This window comes from Lagenorhynchus albirostris, chromosome 5, assembly GCF_949774975.1.
Source record: "Lagenorhynchus albirostris chromosome 5, mLagAlb1.1, whole genome shotgun sequence".
NCBI lineage: Eukaryota > Metazoa > Chordata > Mammalia > Artiodactyla > Delphinidae > Lagenorhynchus > Lagenorhynchus albirostris.
This window is the reverse complement of record NC_083099.1, coordinates 14,717,146-14,734,694: the sequence shown is the minus strand read 5'-3', so window position 1 is coordinate 14,734,694 and position 17,549 is coordinate 14,717,146. Positions and strand designations below refer to the sequence as shown.

The window sequence follows — 17,549 nt, the reverse complement described above, 5'->3', positions numbered from 1 at the left end:
AGATGTGGAAATTTCATAAACATCAAGGGGTCTACCCACCCCTCTGACTTAGTTTTGATGATATGCTATTTTGAGCAAGATGGCTAAGTATTTCTTCAGATAAATTAGAATGACAAGTGCTAAAACATAATAAATGCATGCTAAAGAGTAATCAAATGCAGTAATCAAGACAGTGTGGTATTGGCAAAAGAACAGACAAATCAATCAATGGAACAGAACTGAAAGCCCAGAAATAAACCCACATAAATATAGTCAACCGATTTTTGACAAAGGAGCAAAGGCAAGGCAATGAAGCAAGGACACTGTTTTCAACAAATGGTGCTGGAACAGCTGGACATCTACACGCAGGAAAAAAAAAAAAGGAATCTAGACAAGGGCCCAACACCATTCACAAAATTTACTCAAAATGGATCACAGGTTTAATGTAAAATGTGAAACTAAAACTAGGAGAAAATCTAGATTATCTTGGATTTGGCAATGACTTTTTAGATAGAACACCAAGGGACTTCCCTGGTGGTGCAGTGGTTAAGAATCCATCTGCCGGCCTTCCCTGGTGGCGCAGTGGCTGACAGTCCGCCTGCCGATGCAGGGAACATGGGTTCGTGCCCCGGTCCGGGAAGATCCCACATGCCGCGGAGCGGCTGGGCCCGTGAGCCATGGCCGCTGGGCCTGCGCGTCCGGAGCCTGTGCTCCGCAACGGGAGAGGCCACAACAGTGAGAGGCCCGCATACCGCAAAAAAAAAAAAAAAAAAAAGAATCCACCTGCCAATGCAGGGGACACAGTTGGATCCCTGGCCCGGGAAGATCCCACATGCCGCGGAGCAACTAAGCCCATGCACCACAACTACTGAGCCTGTGCTCTAGAGCCCATGAGCACAACTACTGAAGCCCATTCGCCCTAGAGCCCGCACGCTGCAACTATTGAGCCTGCGTGCTGCAACAAGAAGCCCATGCGCCTACAGCCCGTGGCCCCCACCAAGAGAAGCCACCGCAATGAGAAGCCCACGCACTGCAACGAAGAGTAGCCTCCACTCGCTGCAACTAAAGAAAGGCTGCACGCAGCAACGAAGACCCATTGCAGCCAAAAAAAAGATAGAACACCACAGGCGCAATCCATGAAAAAAAGAATTGATAAGCTGAACTTCATTAAAATTAAAAATTTCTCTGTGAAAGAAAATGTCAAGAGAATGAAAAGACAAGCCGCAGACTGGGAAAACAATATTTGCAAAAGATACATCTGAGAAAGGAATGTTATCCAAAATATATAAAGAACTCTTGGACTTCCCTGGTGGTCCAGTGGTTAAGACTCTGCACTTCCTATGCAGGGGGTGCAGGTGTGATCCCTGGTTGGGGAACTAAGATCCCACGTGCCACGTGGCTCGGCCAAGAAATTAAAAAAAAATTATATATATATATATATATATATATAGAGAGAGAGAGAGAGAGAGAGAGAGAGAGAGAGACATATATATACAAAGAACTCTTAAAATTCAAAAATAAGAAAACAAACAACCTGACTAAAAAATGGGCCAAACACCCTAACAGACACTTCACCAAAGAAGATACACAAATAGCAAATAAACATATGAAAAGATGCTCCACATCATATGTCATCAGGGAAATGCAAATTAAAACAGTGAGACACCACTACACACCTATTAGATGGCCAAAATCTGGACGCTAGCAACACCACAAGGCTGGTGAGAACAATGAGACTAATGAGTCTGGAGTAACAAGAACTCCCACTCATTGCTGGTGAAATATAAGATGATAAAGCTACTTGGAAGGCAGTTTGGTGGTTTCTTACAAAATTGAACATACTCTTACCATATGATCCAACAATTGCACTCTTTGGTATATACCCAAATGAAACTAAAACTTACATTTACACAAAAACCTGCACATGGATGTCTACAGCAGCTTTATTCATAATTGCCAAAGCTTGGAAGCAACCAAGCTGTCCTTCAGTAGCTGAATGGGTCAATAAACTGTGGTACATCCGGACAATGAAATATTATTCAGTGCTAAAAAGAAATGAGCTATCAAGCCAGGAAAAGACATGGAGGACATTTAAATGCATAATACTAAGTGGAAGAAGCCAATCTGAAAAGCCTACAGAGTGTATGATTCCTACTGTGTGACATTCTACAAAAGGCAAAACCATGGAGACAATAAAAAGATCAGTGATTTTCAGGGATTAGGAGACAGGAAAGGATGAATAACAGGAGCACAGAGAATTTTTAGGTCAGTGAAAACACTCTGTATTGTACTAAAAAGGTGGATACATGTCATTATAGATTTGTTCAAATCCACAAAATGTACAGAACCAAGAGTGAATCCTCACGTAAACTATAGACTTTGGGTGATTACAATATGTCAATGTAGGTTCATACTTGTAAAAAATGTACCAACTCTGATGGGAGGGTGTTTATAATACGGAAATCTATGTATCTTATATTGGGGTAGAGGGCACGTGGGAAGTCTGTATATCTTCCACTCCATTTTTCTGTGAACCTAAAACTACTCTAAAAAATACAGTCTATTAAAAAATAATTTCTTAAGAAAGAGTAGCCAAGTGAAAAATTATGAGATTGCCATATTTATAATTAGATGTCAATTTTGATGGTGTTATAACCTGACTTATAGTAATATTATAAAACACCAGAATGGAAAATATTTAAATGATATTGTGCTCCAAATATATGCATTTCTTCATTTTTTTTTTCTTAATTTTTTTGGCTATGCCGCATGGCTTGCAGGATCTAAGTTCCCTGACCAGGGACTGAACCCGTGAACTCGGCAGTGAAAGCACAAAGTCCTAACCACCGGACCACCAGGGTATTCCCCAAATCTAAGCATTTCTCATTATTATTATTTAATTATTATTATCTTATTTTATTCCTGAGCACACTACTTTTTCATTAAAAATAATCAACACCTGCAGGTATTAGATATAAGAGAAATGCATTTAGCAGTCTGCAAAAAGGCATTAATTAAAGGTTGTACAGATCAAAAACTGAAACAATTGGTACTCTAGACTTAGATTAGGCTTTGCTACTTAACATTTAGGCTTTCTGTCACATATAGAAACAACAAAATTTTACTGAGCATTTATTATGTGCTTAGTTATTGTTTTAAAATGCAGGAAAGAATTTTTAAAATCTAGGGCTCTTAGGAGACAAAAAATGAATATATAAAACATGAAACTCATAAAGTTTATAGTACTAACCATAAATGAAATAGAATTCCTAGAAAAGAAATCTTCATGAAGTAAGATCTTGGCTAAATTTCCAAGGAGTGGTTAGGATGACCAGAAGGGAAGAGAATTATTCTTGATTCAGAACTGTCACAGTATGTGAGTGTATGCAAGGAAGAGAGCTTCTAAAAAGCAGACATCTTGGTCAAATTCCAGACCCTGCATCTGTTAGCTGTGTGAATGGTGAGCTAGATGATGTACTAGGACTCTTACACACCTTCTTTCAATTGACCCTTACAAGAGCTTTAGAAGGCTGGCGTTATTAGCGTCATTTTAAAGAAGAAGAAAATAAGTGAAAGAAACCAAGATCAAATCCCTAATTATATGGTAGAGCTATAATTTGAATCCTGACCTCTCTGGTTCTAAAATTATGCTTTCCCCACTATATCAAGCTCTCTTCTTTGCACACTCATATATTGTGACATTTATTTCTGCATATATAACTGTAATCTTATCTGAATAAAAATAAATAGAAGGTGTATACACAAAACTAATATTCATAGCCCTGTTCTTTTTGGAAAGGCAGTGCTTTTTTAACAAATAATATTTAATAGTTACATTTACATGAATGATTCACAAGTCAAAACAATAAAGTACATACAGAGAAACTTGCCTCTGTCACTGCCTTTTCTTCTCATTCTTTCCTCTACTCATTCTAGGTAATGATTCTATTATCTTCCTGTTTGTCCTTTCATGATTCCTTAACACAAGAAAATATGAATATATATAGTCCTTTCCTCCCTCTTATACTCTTTATACTCACACCCTACTCTTTTCATTAGCAGTCTATCCTGGAGATCATCCGGTATCAGTCACTAGAGGTCCTCATCACTCTCTCTTGTGGTTGCATAATAGTCCATTGTGTGGATGTGCTGTAATTTATGTAACTGGTTCTGTGTCTCCCTCCCACCCTCCCTATCCCACCCCTCTAGGTGGTCACAAAGGGAGATCAGCTCTGTGCTTTGTGACCGCCTGGAGGGGTGGGATAGGGAGGGTGGGAGGGAGGGAGACGCAAGAGGGAAGAGATATGGGAACATATGTATATGTATAGCTGATTTACTTTGTTATACAGCAGAAACTAACACACCATTGTAAAGCAATTATACCCCAATAAAGATGTGAAAAAAAAAAAAAGCACAGAGCTGATCTCCCTGTGCTATGCAGCTGCTTCCCATTTATTGTAACGTAAAAGTTAGTGTGTGTGTGTGTGTGTGTGTGTGTGTGTGTGTGTGTGTGTGTGTGTGTGTGTGTGTGTGTGGTATAAAACCCATCAATCTTTTCTTTCCTGTCTTCTGAATTTTGAGCCATACTTCATAACTTCATACAGGTCTTCCCCACTCCATGGTTTTAAAGGAATTCTTCCAAGTTTTCTTCTAGGAAGTCTCAGTGAACACATATTTCTCTTCAGAACGTAGAAACAGAGACAGCATTGCTAGCTGAGTGAGAGTAGTTTGTTTCAGGTTATCATGTACTAAGCTCCCACAAGGCTTCAGGAACATTATACACACAATGAATGATAATACTCTGGCCCTGCCTTTGAAGTGCTTGCAGCCTTATCTTGATACGCTTTGGTAAGGGACTAGTAAAGGGCTTTGTGTAGAGGGCTAAGAGAGTTTAGATACCGGCCACTTAGCCCAACCTGGTGGTCTAGGAAGGTTCCCTAGAAGAAACGATGCTGCTTTGTAATTCTAGGGAGAGATGATGAAAGAGACTATTTGTGAAAGGAAGGACGAAAAGGACAACTAATATATGTAGAAGGAATAATATATTAGAAGCAAAACTTTCACAAACCCTGATGAAAATACTGGGTCAGGCAAGAATTAACAATTGGTATTAAAATCATCAGGTGTATGATTGATGAAGAATTAGATTTTTAAAAATTCCTTAGAAATCACACAGATTACATTCAGAATTTCAGAACTTAAGCAGAAGGTCAAATTTAGCATCATGGATGGTGGGATCCATGGAATATTGGGCTCACAACAGTACCGAATCAATCTAAAATTTTTAAATTGAATTGTTATCATCAAGCTTTAAGATATGACTTACACTTTATATGAAATAAAGAAAATAAATTTAAAAAAAAACAAGAATAAAACCTAAATCAACACGATGTATGAACTGTGTACAGGTTTCTTAATGGACAATTTCATTTGTATATTAACTTAGCAATTATTAATTTCACATAATACCTGTAAATATAACTAGAAATATATATGACAGCTTAACTTGTATTATGGGTCTAAGATTATTCTTTTTTTTTTCTTATTAGTTATCTATTTTATACATATTAGTGTATATATGTCAATCCCAATCTCCCAATTCATCCCACCACCACCCCTCCCCTGTCACTTCCCCCCTTGGTGTCCATACGTTTGTTCTCTACATCTGTGTCTCTATTGCTGCCCTGCAAACCGGTTCATCTGTACCATTTTTCTAGGTTCCACATATATGCGTTAATATATGATATTTGTTTTTCCTTTTCTGACTTACTTCACTCTGTATGAGTCTCTAGATCCATCCATGTCTCTACAAGTGACCCAATTTCGTTCCTTTTTATGGCTGAGTAATATTCCATTGTATATATGTACCACATCTTCTTTATCCATTGCTCTGTTGATGGGCATTTAGGTTTCTTCCATGACCTGGCTATTGTAAACAGTGCTGCAGTGAACATTGGGGCACATGTGTCTTTTTGAATTATGGTTTTCTCTTGGTATATGCCCAGTAGTGGGATTGCTGGGTCATATGGTAATTCTATTTTTAGTTTTTTAAGGAACCTCCATACTGTCCTCCATAGTGGCTGTATCAATTTACATTCCCACCAACAGTGGAAGAGGGTTCCCTTTTCTCCACACCCTCTCCAGCGTTTGTTGTCTGTTGATTTTCTGATGATGCCCATTCTAATTGGTGTGAGGTAAAACCTCATTGTAGTTTTTTGTTTTTTTTTTTCCTCTTTCTGTTGTGGCCTCTCCCGCTGCGGAGCACAGGCTCCGGATGCGCAGGCTCAGCAGCCATGGCTCATGGGCCCAGCCGCTCTGCGGCATGTGGGATCTTCCCGGACCGGGGCACGAACCCATGTCCCCTGCATCGGCAGGCAGACTCTCAACCACTGCGCCACCAGGGAAGCACCTCATTGTAGTTTTGATTTGCATTTCTCTAATAATTAGTGATGTTGAGCAGCTTTTCATGTGCTTCTTGGCCATCTGTATGTCTTCTTTGGGGAAACATCTATTTAGGACTTCTGCCCATTTTTTGATTGGGCTGTTGTTTTTTTTAATATTGAGCTGCATGAGCTGTTTCTACATTTTGGAGATAAATCCTTTGTCCATTGATTCATTTGCAAATATTTTCTCCCATTCTGATTCTGAGGGTTGTCTTTTCATCTTGATTGTAGTTTCCTTTGCTTTGCAAAAGCTTTTAAGTTTCATTGGGTCCCATTTGTTTATTTTTGTTTTTATTTCCATTATTCTAGGAGGTGGTTCAAAAAAGATCTTGCTGTGATTTATGTCAAAGAGTGTTCTTCCTATGTTTTCCTCTAAGAGTTTTATAGTGTCCAGTCTTACATTTAGGTCTCTAATCCATTTGGAGTTTATTTTTGTGTATGGTGTTAGGGAGTGTTCTAATTTCATTCTTTTACATGTAGTGTCCAGTTTTCCCAGCACTACTTATTGAAGAGACTGTCTTTTCTCCATTGTATATTCTTGCCTCCTTTGTCATAGATTAGTTGACCATAGGTGCGTGGGTTTATCTCTGGGCTTTCTATCCTGTTCCACTGATTTATATTTCTGTTTTTGTGCCAATATAAGATTATTCTAAAACACCTTATTGCATGGTCTTTGTTAATAACCTAGATAATCTTCTTTTGACATCCTAATTCTGTCTGATTTAGATTATCTTTCTCTTGAGTCCCAACCTGATCAGTTCCTTCTCTAACAATAGCCAGAAAGTCTATTCCACCAATAATTTTCTCTGTAGTTCCTTTACACTTTTTTGCTAGGGAAAGTTAATTTTCAGTAACTGAATTTACCCCTGAGCTAACTAGCAAACCAGGGAAGTGTGGCTGCCATCAGTATATTGATCAGCTCCTTCTGTTCTCTATAAGTGAATTAGAGGATTGATGACAGAAAATGGGATAGTTGGCAAAGAAAACTAGTTTCTGGAAAACAGAAAGAAAAACAACGCACTCAAATTTAAAGATGTGGACTCTGTGATGATTACGGAACCTTCGTGTGTCCAATATGAGGTCTGGATTAGCTCTGCCTGCGTGCTCCCCACTACTCTTTTCAGGGCTGGGGCTCACCCTCCTCCAGAACACTGTTCTGCTTTCATTTCCAGAGACGTCTTCCCCAATATATCCACATCCAAGTCCTCCGCACCCTATGTCATCACTCTATTTTCTGACTATCCATATTTATTCATATCCATAATTATCTTACTATCTATGTTTATCATGTTTGTTGATTTGGGTGTCCACTATCTCAACGGTCCCCAACCTTTTTGGCACCAGGGGCCGCTTTCATGCAAGACAATTTTTCCACGGACGGGAGGGCGGGAGGATGGTTCAGGTGGTAATGCGAGCCATGGGGAGCGGCAGATGAAGCTTCGCTTGCTCACCTGCTGCTCACCTCCTGCTGTGCTTCCCGGTTCCTAACAGGCTGCAGACCAGTACCAGTCCAAGGCCTGGGGGTTGGGGACTCCTGCTCTATCTGCTTCCCTTCACTGGGATATAAGCTCCATGACAGCTGAGGCTAGATCTAGTCTGTTCCCTGCTGTATCCTCAGTGCCTATAACAGTGCCTATCATATAATAGGTACTTGATAAAAGTCTGCTAAGCAAACAAGTACAATACACCACAGTCCAGTGTTTTCTCCTGCAAGATGGTGTACACTCAACCAAGAATAAGGCCTCTGTTCCTTTAAGAGATGCTCTAAGAGCTGATAAGATTATAGGAATCACATGAAGTTTCAGTTGTGCTAAAAATGTCATTCTGGTAATTTTTTTTTTCTTTTTTATATCACCTATTGGAAAACCTGAAATATAAGGTTATGGGTTAAATTACAACGGAAGTTATTTATGACAAAATGTGAATTTAGGTGATCCTTCAATTTGTCTCTTATTTCTTTGGGAAAAAGAGTTCAACAGGGCACAGGTTTTTCTCTGTGAATAACAAGCAGTGTTTAATTACAACAGACAGAATGGGAGCAATGTTATTTACACTGCAGTTACCTGAATTGTCCGATGATAACTTTTACTTAATCGCTGTCAGCTCAGCAGTGCAGTCTTAGGAGAGCAATGAAGCTCTGGGTTCTTGTCATTTCTACTTTTTATTTACATATTTTTGGTTAAATTTGCTTAAATTTTTGCGGCCCCATTTTATCGTGTAAAATTGTGCTCATTTCTTTGAAATATATTTTTTAGACAATTTAAGATAATGAATATGAAGACATAATTTATATTTTAAAATATTTTCAAGCTTACTGCAAAACAAATCTGAAAAAAATCATTCTGTTGACTTTTACATTAGGAAAGACACAAGATTCAATTCTGCCTTCGGAGATGACACTTAGCTTTAGGGATTACAAAGTACGTAATTCTAAAATAAACTTCTTTAGATTGATTCTAATTTCCATGTCTGTTTTATTAGGAAATGTCAAAGGAGTGATGTAAAAATGATTCATGAATTTTCCCACAGTGAAGACCAAATTCGGCAGGTGTTTTCCTAGGCACCAGGTAGGAATAAGAATAACAAACTGGAAAGTATTCCATGGGGTAGGTGGGAATTAGTGGATCAGAAGAACTTTTTCTGTTAAAATCATGCTTTTTTATTGTTTGGACTTTCTAAAATATGTTTTTGGATTTTTTAAAAAGGAGTAAACAAAATTTTAGAAAAGAATATAGCATGCAAATTATTTATATAATTGACTTAAATTGATATGTTTTTAAATTAAGTAACCCGTTACAAACATCTAAACATATAAATGCCATGCTTGCTTTCGCAGCACATACACTAAAATTGGAACGATACAGAGAAGAATGGCCCCTGCGCGAGGACGACACACAAATTTGTGAAGCATTCCATATTTTTTGGTGTTGGGAAAGTTGGAACAGCCACACGTAAATCAATGAAGTTAGAACAAACCCTCACACCATGCACAAAAATAAACTCAAAATGGCTTAAAGACAAATTTAAGACATGACACCATAAAATTCCTAGAAGAGAACATAGGCAAAACATTCTTGGACATAAATCGTACCAATGTTTTCTTAGGTCAGTCTCCCAAGGCAATAGAAATAAAAGCAAAAATAAACAAATGGGACCTAATCAAACTTATAAGCTTTTGCACAGCAAAGGAAACCATAAACAAAACAAAAAGACAACTTACGGACTGGGAGAAAATATTTGCAAATGATGTGATTGATAAGGGCTTAATTTCCAAAATATACAAACAGCTCATACAACTCAATAACAACAACAAAAAATAACCCAATCAAAAAATGGGCAGAAGACCTAAATAGACATTTCTCCAAAGAAGATATACAGATGGCCAATAGGCACATGAAAAGATACTCATCATTGTTAATTATTAGAGAAATGCAAATCAAAACTACAATGAGGTACCACCTCACGCCAGTCAGAATGGCCATCATTAAAAAGTCTACAAAAAAATAATAAAATAAGATAATTAAAAAATAAAAGAAAATGATCAGAAAAACCTAGGGTCAAGACGGGAATAAAGATGCAGACCTACTAGAGAATGGACTTGAAGATATGGGGAGGGGGAAGGGTAAGTTGGGACAAAGTGAGAGAGTGGCATGCAGATATATACACTACCAAATGTAAAATAGATAGCTAGTGGGAAGCAGCTGCATAGCACAGGGAGATCAGCTCTGTGCTTTGTGACCACCTAGGGGGGTGGGATAGGGAGGGTGGGAGGGAGGGAGATGCAAGAGGGAAGAGATATGGGGACATATGTATAACTGATTCACTTTGTTATAAAGCAGAAACTGATACACCATTGTAAAGCAATTACACTCTAATAAAGATATTTAAAAAATAAAGAATAAAAAAATAAAAGTCTACAAATAACAAATGCTGGAGACGGTTTGGAGAGAAGGGAACCCTCTTACACCATTGGTGGGAATGTAAATTGATACAGCCACTATGGAAAACATCATGGAGGTTCTTCAAAAAACTAAAAATAGAGTTACTATATGATCCTGCAATCCCACTCCTGAGCATATATCTGGACAAAACTATAATTTGAAATGAAACATGCACCCCCTATGTTCATAGCAGCACTATTCACAATACCGAAGATGTGGAAACAACCTAAATGTTCATCATCAGATAAATGGACAATGATGTGGTGCATATATATATATATATATACACACACACACACACAAAGGAATACTATCCAGCCATAATAAAGAATGAAATAATGCCATTTGCAACAACATGGATGGACCTAGAGATTATCATACTAAGAGAAGTAAGCCAGATAAATACAAATACCATATGATATCACTTATATGCGGAATCTAAAATATGACACAAATGAACTTATCTATGAAGCAGAAACAGACTCACAGATACAGAGAACAGACTTGTGGTTGCTGGAATGGAGGGTGGGGAGGGATGAATTGGGAGTCTGGGATTAGCAGATGCAAACTAGCATATATAGAAATGGATAAACAACAAGGTCCTACTGTATAGCACAGGGAACTATATTCAGTATTGTGTAATAAACCATAATGGAAAAGAATATATCTATGTATAACTGAATCATTTTGCTGTATGGCAGAAATTAACACAACGTCGTAAATCAAACTATACTTCAATAAATAAATTTTAAAAATAAAATAAAAATTAAAATGTCAAGATACTACCATATGACCCAGCAATCCCACTACTGGGCATATACCCTGAGAAAACCATAATTCAAAGAGTCATATACCAAAATGTTCATTGCAGCTCTATTTACAATAGCCAGGACATGGAAGCAACTGAAGTGTCCATCAACGGGTGAATGGATAAAGAAGATGTGGCACATATATACAATGGAATATTACTTAGCCATAAAAAGAAATGAAATTGAGTTATTTGTAGTGAGGTGGATGGACCTAGAGTCTCATACAGAGTGAAGTAAGTCAGAAAAAGAAAAACAAATACCATACGCTAACACATATATATGGAATCTAAGAAAATAAATAAATAAATAAAAGGTCATGAAGAACTTAGGGGTATGATGGGAATAAAGACACAAACCTACTAGAGAATGAACTTGAGGATATGGGGAGGGGGAAGGGTAAGCTGTGATAAAGTGAGAGAGTGGCATGGACATAGATACACTACCAAACGTAAAATAGATAGCTAGTGGGAAGCAGCCGCATAGCACAGGGAGATCAGCTAGGTGGTTTGTGACCACCTAGAGGGGTGGGATAGGGAGGGTGGGAGGGAGGGAGACACAAGAAGGAAGAGATATAGGAACATATGTATATGTATAACTGATTCACTTTGTAATAAAGCAGAAACTAACACATCATTGTAAGGCAATTATATTCCAATAAAGATGTTAAAAAAAAAGAATGAAAATAATTCAGTATAGACTCACATATTCAATTTTTCTTCCAAGGACAGTAAGTACTTAGCTGAAAACTGAAATGTTTGCTAGTCCCTTTCATTTTTTAGAATTTTGTGTGCAAAAGAGGTTAGAACTTGTCATAACAAGTTATACACCTTGATGGTTTGATCTGCTTTCATTAATTAGGCCCTTATTTTAATTTTCATGGTTTCTGTAAGTCCAGGAAAGCTACAAACAGAGAGGAAAAGAAGTAAATACAGAAAAGCCAGACAGCAAATACTTAACCTAAATAAATACTTGAGATTCTAATGTCAAGATGCTAGTAAAACCTAGTCTTCCTGATAATGAACAATCTTTACTAAATTAAATGATTTTAGCTAATCAACTTTGGCATCAAGCCAGAAATGAGTACTGACTGGGAACGAACAAAGCAGACAGCACTGTATGGATATAAGATAAACATACTTTTTAGAGGTGGGATGTGAAGAAAGAAAATATGGTGATGGTACTTGAAGAAAACCAGATGGTTATTAAAGTGGCAGTCTATGCAGGCCAAGGTGGGTGTGGAGGGAGCTGAGTGAATGAAAGGTTTCTCTCTGAGAAAGGAGGAAGATGGTTTTAGAATGGCTGAAAATATGGATCCTTAAAATTCCTTAGATTCTCTTTAGACCAGCTCAATGGTTCAGAAAAGCATTTTAGATCATTTTGCTCTCATTTTATCTTAAGTATGTTAATTCACAAAATGCTTCGATTAACCAAACCTGAAATTTACAGCTTCTTTCAGCTTGTATACTGAAGGACACAGAGCAAAACTTTTCTAACTTAAAATTCCGATATCCACAAGTGGGAGATATGCTGAGTAAGATTTCTGTAGCCATCGAGAAGCTGGAATAGTGCTCTGATTATCTATTGCTGTGGAACAAACTACCCCAAACTCGTTGGACAGAAACAACAATTACTCATGTTGCTCATGGGTCTTCAATTTGGTCAGAGCTCATGCACTGCCAGCTCTGGTGGCTGAAAGGTTAGAATGACTCAATGGCTGGGGGCTGGAATCATTCAAAGTCTCATTCACCCATATGTCTGGGGGTTGATGCTGGCTGTTGGCCAGGACCTTAGCTAGGGTTGTCAGCTAGAATGTGTGCACGTGGCCTCTCCCATGTGACTGGTAGGCTTCCTCAGAGGAGGGTGGCTGCGTGTGAAGAGCCACTACTAGCCCAGAACTCAGGTAGTAGGAGCCACCAGTTTCCTAAGTCTTTGGAGCCAGAAGTTGGCACAGTGTCACTTATGCTGTCCTCTATTTGTCAAACAGTCACAGAACACAGGACCAAAGGGAGAGACAGAGCCTCCGTCTCTCAACGGGAGGACTGTCAGAGAATTCTAAGACCGTCTATAAAAAACCACCACAGACAGCAATCCCATCGCCTTTCCCTAACGATTAAGTTGACATATTTTCCGGGCAATCTAAAATTATCCTGTTACTCAATAAACTGTTCAGATATGGGCGGATGAGACAATATGCAAATTACTTTAGTACTTAAAAGCTTTCAAGACCAGAGTTGAAAGTCACTGGACACACTTCACCTCATTAAGGCCTCATGCAGTTTAGTTTATTAAGGTGCTAGGCAAAATACTTCACTGTAATATTAAGTACGTAAAGCCATGCTTCCAGTAGCATAATCTGATTCTTCCAGTAGCATAATCTGATTCTCTGAGTGTTTAGAACAGTAAACATCAAGGACGTATTATAAGGGGTTTGGACATCATCTGCCCTTGGGATGGGAATTCATGTCAGGAACATTTTTTCATAAGAGGCAATCCTCTAAAATAATTCTTGGTCGTTAACACTTCCTAAGAACTTGGAAGATTACTAGAGATGAACGCTGACTATCTAAAAAAGGAAGGGAAATGAGGGGTGGCCAGTGAACTGATGGGATATTGTTAGCTGACCTCAAGATATGGAGGAATCATTCTGAAGTGTTTTCCTGCAGCATAACCTTTCATTTAGATTTAGTCACTATGATCGCTGAAATCATTGACAAGGACTTTCTCCAATGCCTATTCTTTACATAGGGTTGTCTGCAGAAGACAGGATCTGGATAAGCAGGAAGCTCAGCCTTTCACATATCTCTAAGATTTAGGTACAGATACATTAGTCTGGAATCTTAAGGTAATTTATTAACTCCATTTGTGCTGCATCTAACTATAAAATATAAAAATTAATTGATTCAATGCATAAAAATTTCCCCATAATTATAAAAATCACTATTTTCTGATGTCTAATTCATCCAAAACTAATCATCTTTTCTTATTCTATCTCAGGTTCCAAGAAGCATATTAAACATAATCCTTAATTAGTGGCATACCATTCATTTAACAATTATTTATCGATGACCTATTTATACCTGGTACTCTCTAGGCACTTGGAATACATCAGTGAATAAAACAATGGTCCTTGACTCTTGGAACTTATATTCTAGCAGGGAGAGACAGATAATAAATAAAAAATGTATAATATAAACACATTTTATTATAAATTTATTCATTTATTTTCTATTTATTAAATATTTTTACATGACATATCCTGGTTATTCTGTTTTCCCCACTCCTCCCCAAATCCATTCTCTGCCCTATGAACAGCACCCAGGCTCCCTTGCCAGGTGGCTTCTGGTTGAGTTGGGCCAACATGAGGTGTATGTCAGGTTACTTCTTCCCTACTTCCTCCCTACTTTGGGCTGCATTTCTGGCAAAAGCTGTGTCCCTGCCCAGCTACACCTCCTCTTGGGTGTCTTCCTCTTGCAAGGCTCTAACTCTCTCTGGATTCCAATAAACCACTGTTTCCCTCTGCTCCTTCTTCAGGTCTCTAGGTGTCTCATTATTCCTTATCAGTTCCCTTAACCTTGACCACAATTCCTCAATCAGTCCTTTCATTAGTCTCTTGAGATATTTTGTTTCTGTCATCTGAGATATTTTGCTTTCTGCCAAGATTCTAATTGATCATCATATTAGATGATATGAGAAAAGAGTAATGAAAGCAAATTAAGGGCATCAGGAGTTGGAGTGGACAAAGTAAGCCTCATTGAGAAAGGTGGCATTTGAATTTGACACCTGACTTGAAGGAGTCTATGCATTGCCCATATTTAATTTAATTTTTATTAATTTCCCCTTAGGCTCACATTCCTAGTCTAATTTTGATCTTTTCTCTCCACAGATAAATGCTTTTATTATGGGTTCTTCTACATATATATATATATATATATATACACACACACATATATAATGTATATATCTGTATATATGCTTATATAAAATATACATTGTGTATTATTATGTGATATATATCACATATATGTGTATATATAATTAGTTATTATACATATATAATGTGTCTATATATGTGTGTGATATATATCTCACAAATGTGTACATGTGTATAACACACATATATAATACATAATGTATATTTATAAATACATATATACACATGTATACACACTCATGTATATGTCCATAAATAGTATGGTATTTGTAATTTGCATAAATGGCATCATGTTACATCTCACTTAGCTTAACTTATAACTCAAACTTATATTTTGGAATTTATTCATGATAGATAGGTTTTGCTAATTATGTTAACTTGTATTCTATCACTGTCATATAACATTTTATTTGTCTCTTCTTCAAGATGACATTTAAGTTATTTTCAACTCTTTATTACTGTAAACAATTTTGGCGAACATTCTTGAACGTATCTTTTTGTATATCTGAGTAAGATTTCACATTCTCAATAGATACGAAGCTCTTAACTGGAGTAGAGCTTTCACTAAAAAAGACAACTTCAGGAAATAGGTAAAATTAACAAAGAAAATTAATCAAATCCCATTTTGGTGGATTCTAGGGGAGCGAGAATGGCATCCTTTATTCATTTTTTCACTTTAAAATTCAACAGGCTGTTTCACAGAAAAAATTCCTCAAATATCAAGTCACCCAGCCAAAACATCCTGAAGCATAAGATGTAAACTCAACAAAAAGATTCTGAAATTTTTTTCTGTCATATAACCGAAAGGAAATATGTTTGAGATTAAGTGTATTCAGGGAGCTACAGATTATTTTAAAATATGTAATATGGATCATAAATTCATCATTACCAGAGACCTCCAAGTTGCATGAAAACAGTAAATCCTGGAGGAATCCTGCAGTAAGTTTTTTCTTTCTTCTCTTTTGAATCTCATGATATGTTTCAATCTACAGCAGAATGCTTATTGCGATCAGTAACAACCACCTACTTAGGTGTTTTAAAGTATCTTTAACGTTGGCATTTGAAAGGGAAGTAAGTCATTGGATTGTCAGCCCAGTGATGCTTGAGTAATGACAATGATTTAGGCAAACACAAATCATGCTTCTTATTGGACTATCTGATATCTAAAAAATAAACATGAAGCTAAATAATATTTCATGATGTTAATTTGTTGTTTTTCTTCCTAACTTCCCCTCCCCTCCCCCACCTCCATTTCAAGCAGGTTGCCAACTTATGTCTTCTTTGCACCTGGAGCACAGCCAAAACCATTCAGGAGATTATGCTGTCTATGACTCTAGAACAACTTTTAAGAGGATTAGTGGTTATCTGAAAAAATATGGTAGAGTTGGAGTGGGAAAAAGGAGGGGTGACATATAAGAGTTGGATGGCTCTTCAGACCAAACATGTCTGGTGCCCTTTGGTTCAATGCCAACAGAAAGTAACCTGACTTGAGAGAGGAGTGATTGGGTATGTGTTAGGACAGGTAGGACCACAGGCAACTTTGGCAAAATGCCTATGCCCCCAGTAGTGGCACAGAAATGGCAGGGAACTGAGGTATGTGAAGGTCTTTATGAGTTAATTTAACCAATGATGGAGCAGGGTAACCAAGGATGGGGTGAATAACAAGAAGATTGGGGCAGAGTAACCAAGGACCTATGGATAACCAATGGCTGAATGGACTCCCTGCACCCCAGCCACCTAAGCATTGCGAATATCACAGATTTGTAGATAAATGAGAGTGAAGGACACCTTGCAACATTAAGGTTATAGTCTGAGTTTTGTTCCTCTCTCCCCCTGCCAGTCAGACAAAAGAGGCAATTGAAGTTAAAAAATTAAGTGGAGCTTTAGAAAAGAAAGAATATTATATTTCTTATACTCCTGAGTTTGGAAAGTATGACTTATTCATACTTGATGATAGTAACCATGGTGTTGATATTCCTCAAGAGTCTGAGTTATGTGATGGAAAGTCCAGTGCTTCACTGAACTTGAAGACCCCAAGCAATCTCCAAAGAGGTGTTATAGTGGGCAGTTGCCACTTCTACCCGTTAGAACAAAACTGGAGGAATGCAGACTAAAAATGCAACAAGTATTAATTATGTGAATGACACAGAAATCCAGGAACTCCCTACAACTCTGCAATGTTTGAATGCTGGGGCCAAGGCTTTACTCTATGTGACCTGCACTCAATACTGTTACTCTCATTCTCACATCTCTCCAGACTCTTTGGCCAGTAATTCTCCTAAACATTCTGAGCTTTATACTTGCTTCTCCGGGCTGTAGGTCTGAGTTTTGCTTCCTCTAGTACTCTGAGGTCAGCAATTGTACGTAATTTCTGAAGACCAGGGAGGTGAAGTTGTCATTCAACTTTTCCTTTCTGAGTTCTCCCCTTTCTCCTTTAAGAAACACT

General features: G+C 37.7%; 2 long non-coding RNA genes and 1 pseudogene across 3 annotated transcripts in view; 2 read left to right on the top strand and 1 right to left on the bottom strand.

The window, feature by feature from the left end:
- The window catches only part of LOC132520372 (uncharacterized), a 69,288-nt gene extending 59,133 nt beyond the window's left edge, over positions 1 to 10,155 (top strand). For both annotated transcript variants that reach the window (XR_009540533.1, XR_009540534.1), the window contains 2 exons: positions 8,904 to 8,989; positions 9,259 to 10,155. This is a non-coding gene — a long non-coding RNA (uncharacterized LOC132520372). The remainder of the gene's footprint in view (positions 1 to 8,903; positions 8,990 to 9,258) is intronic.
- Positions 1 to 17,549, bottom strand: part of LOC132520373 (uncharacterized) — a 176,317-nt gene that overhangs the window by 89,923 nt on the left and 68,845 nt on the right. The gene's annotated exons all lie outside the window — the stretch shown is intronic.
- On the top strand, positions 9,247 to 9,344 carry LOC132521458 (U6 spliceosomal RNA; annotated as a pseudogene).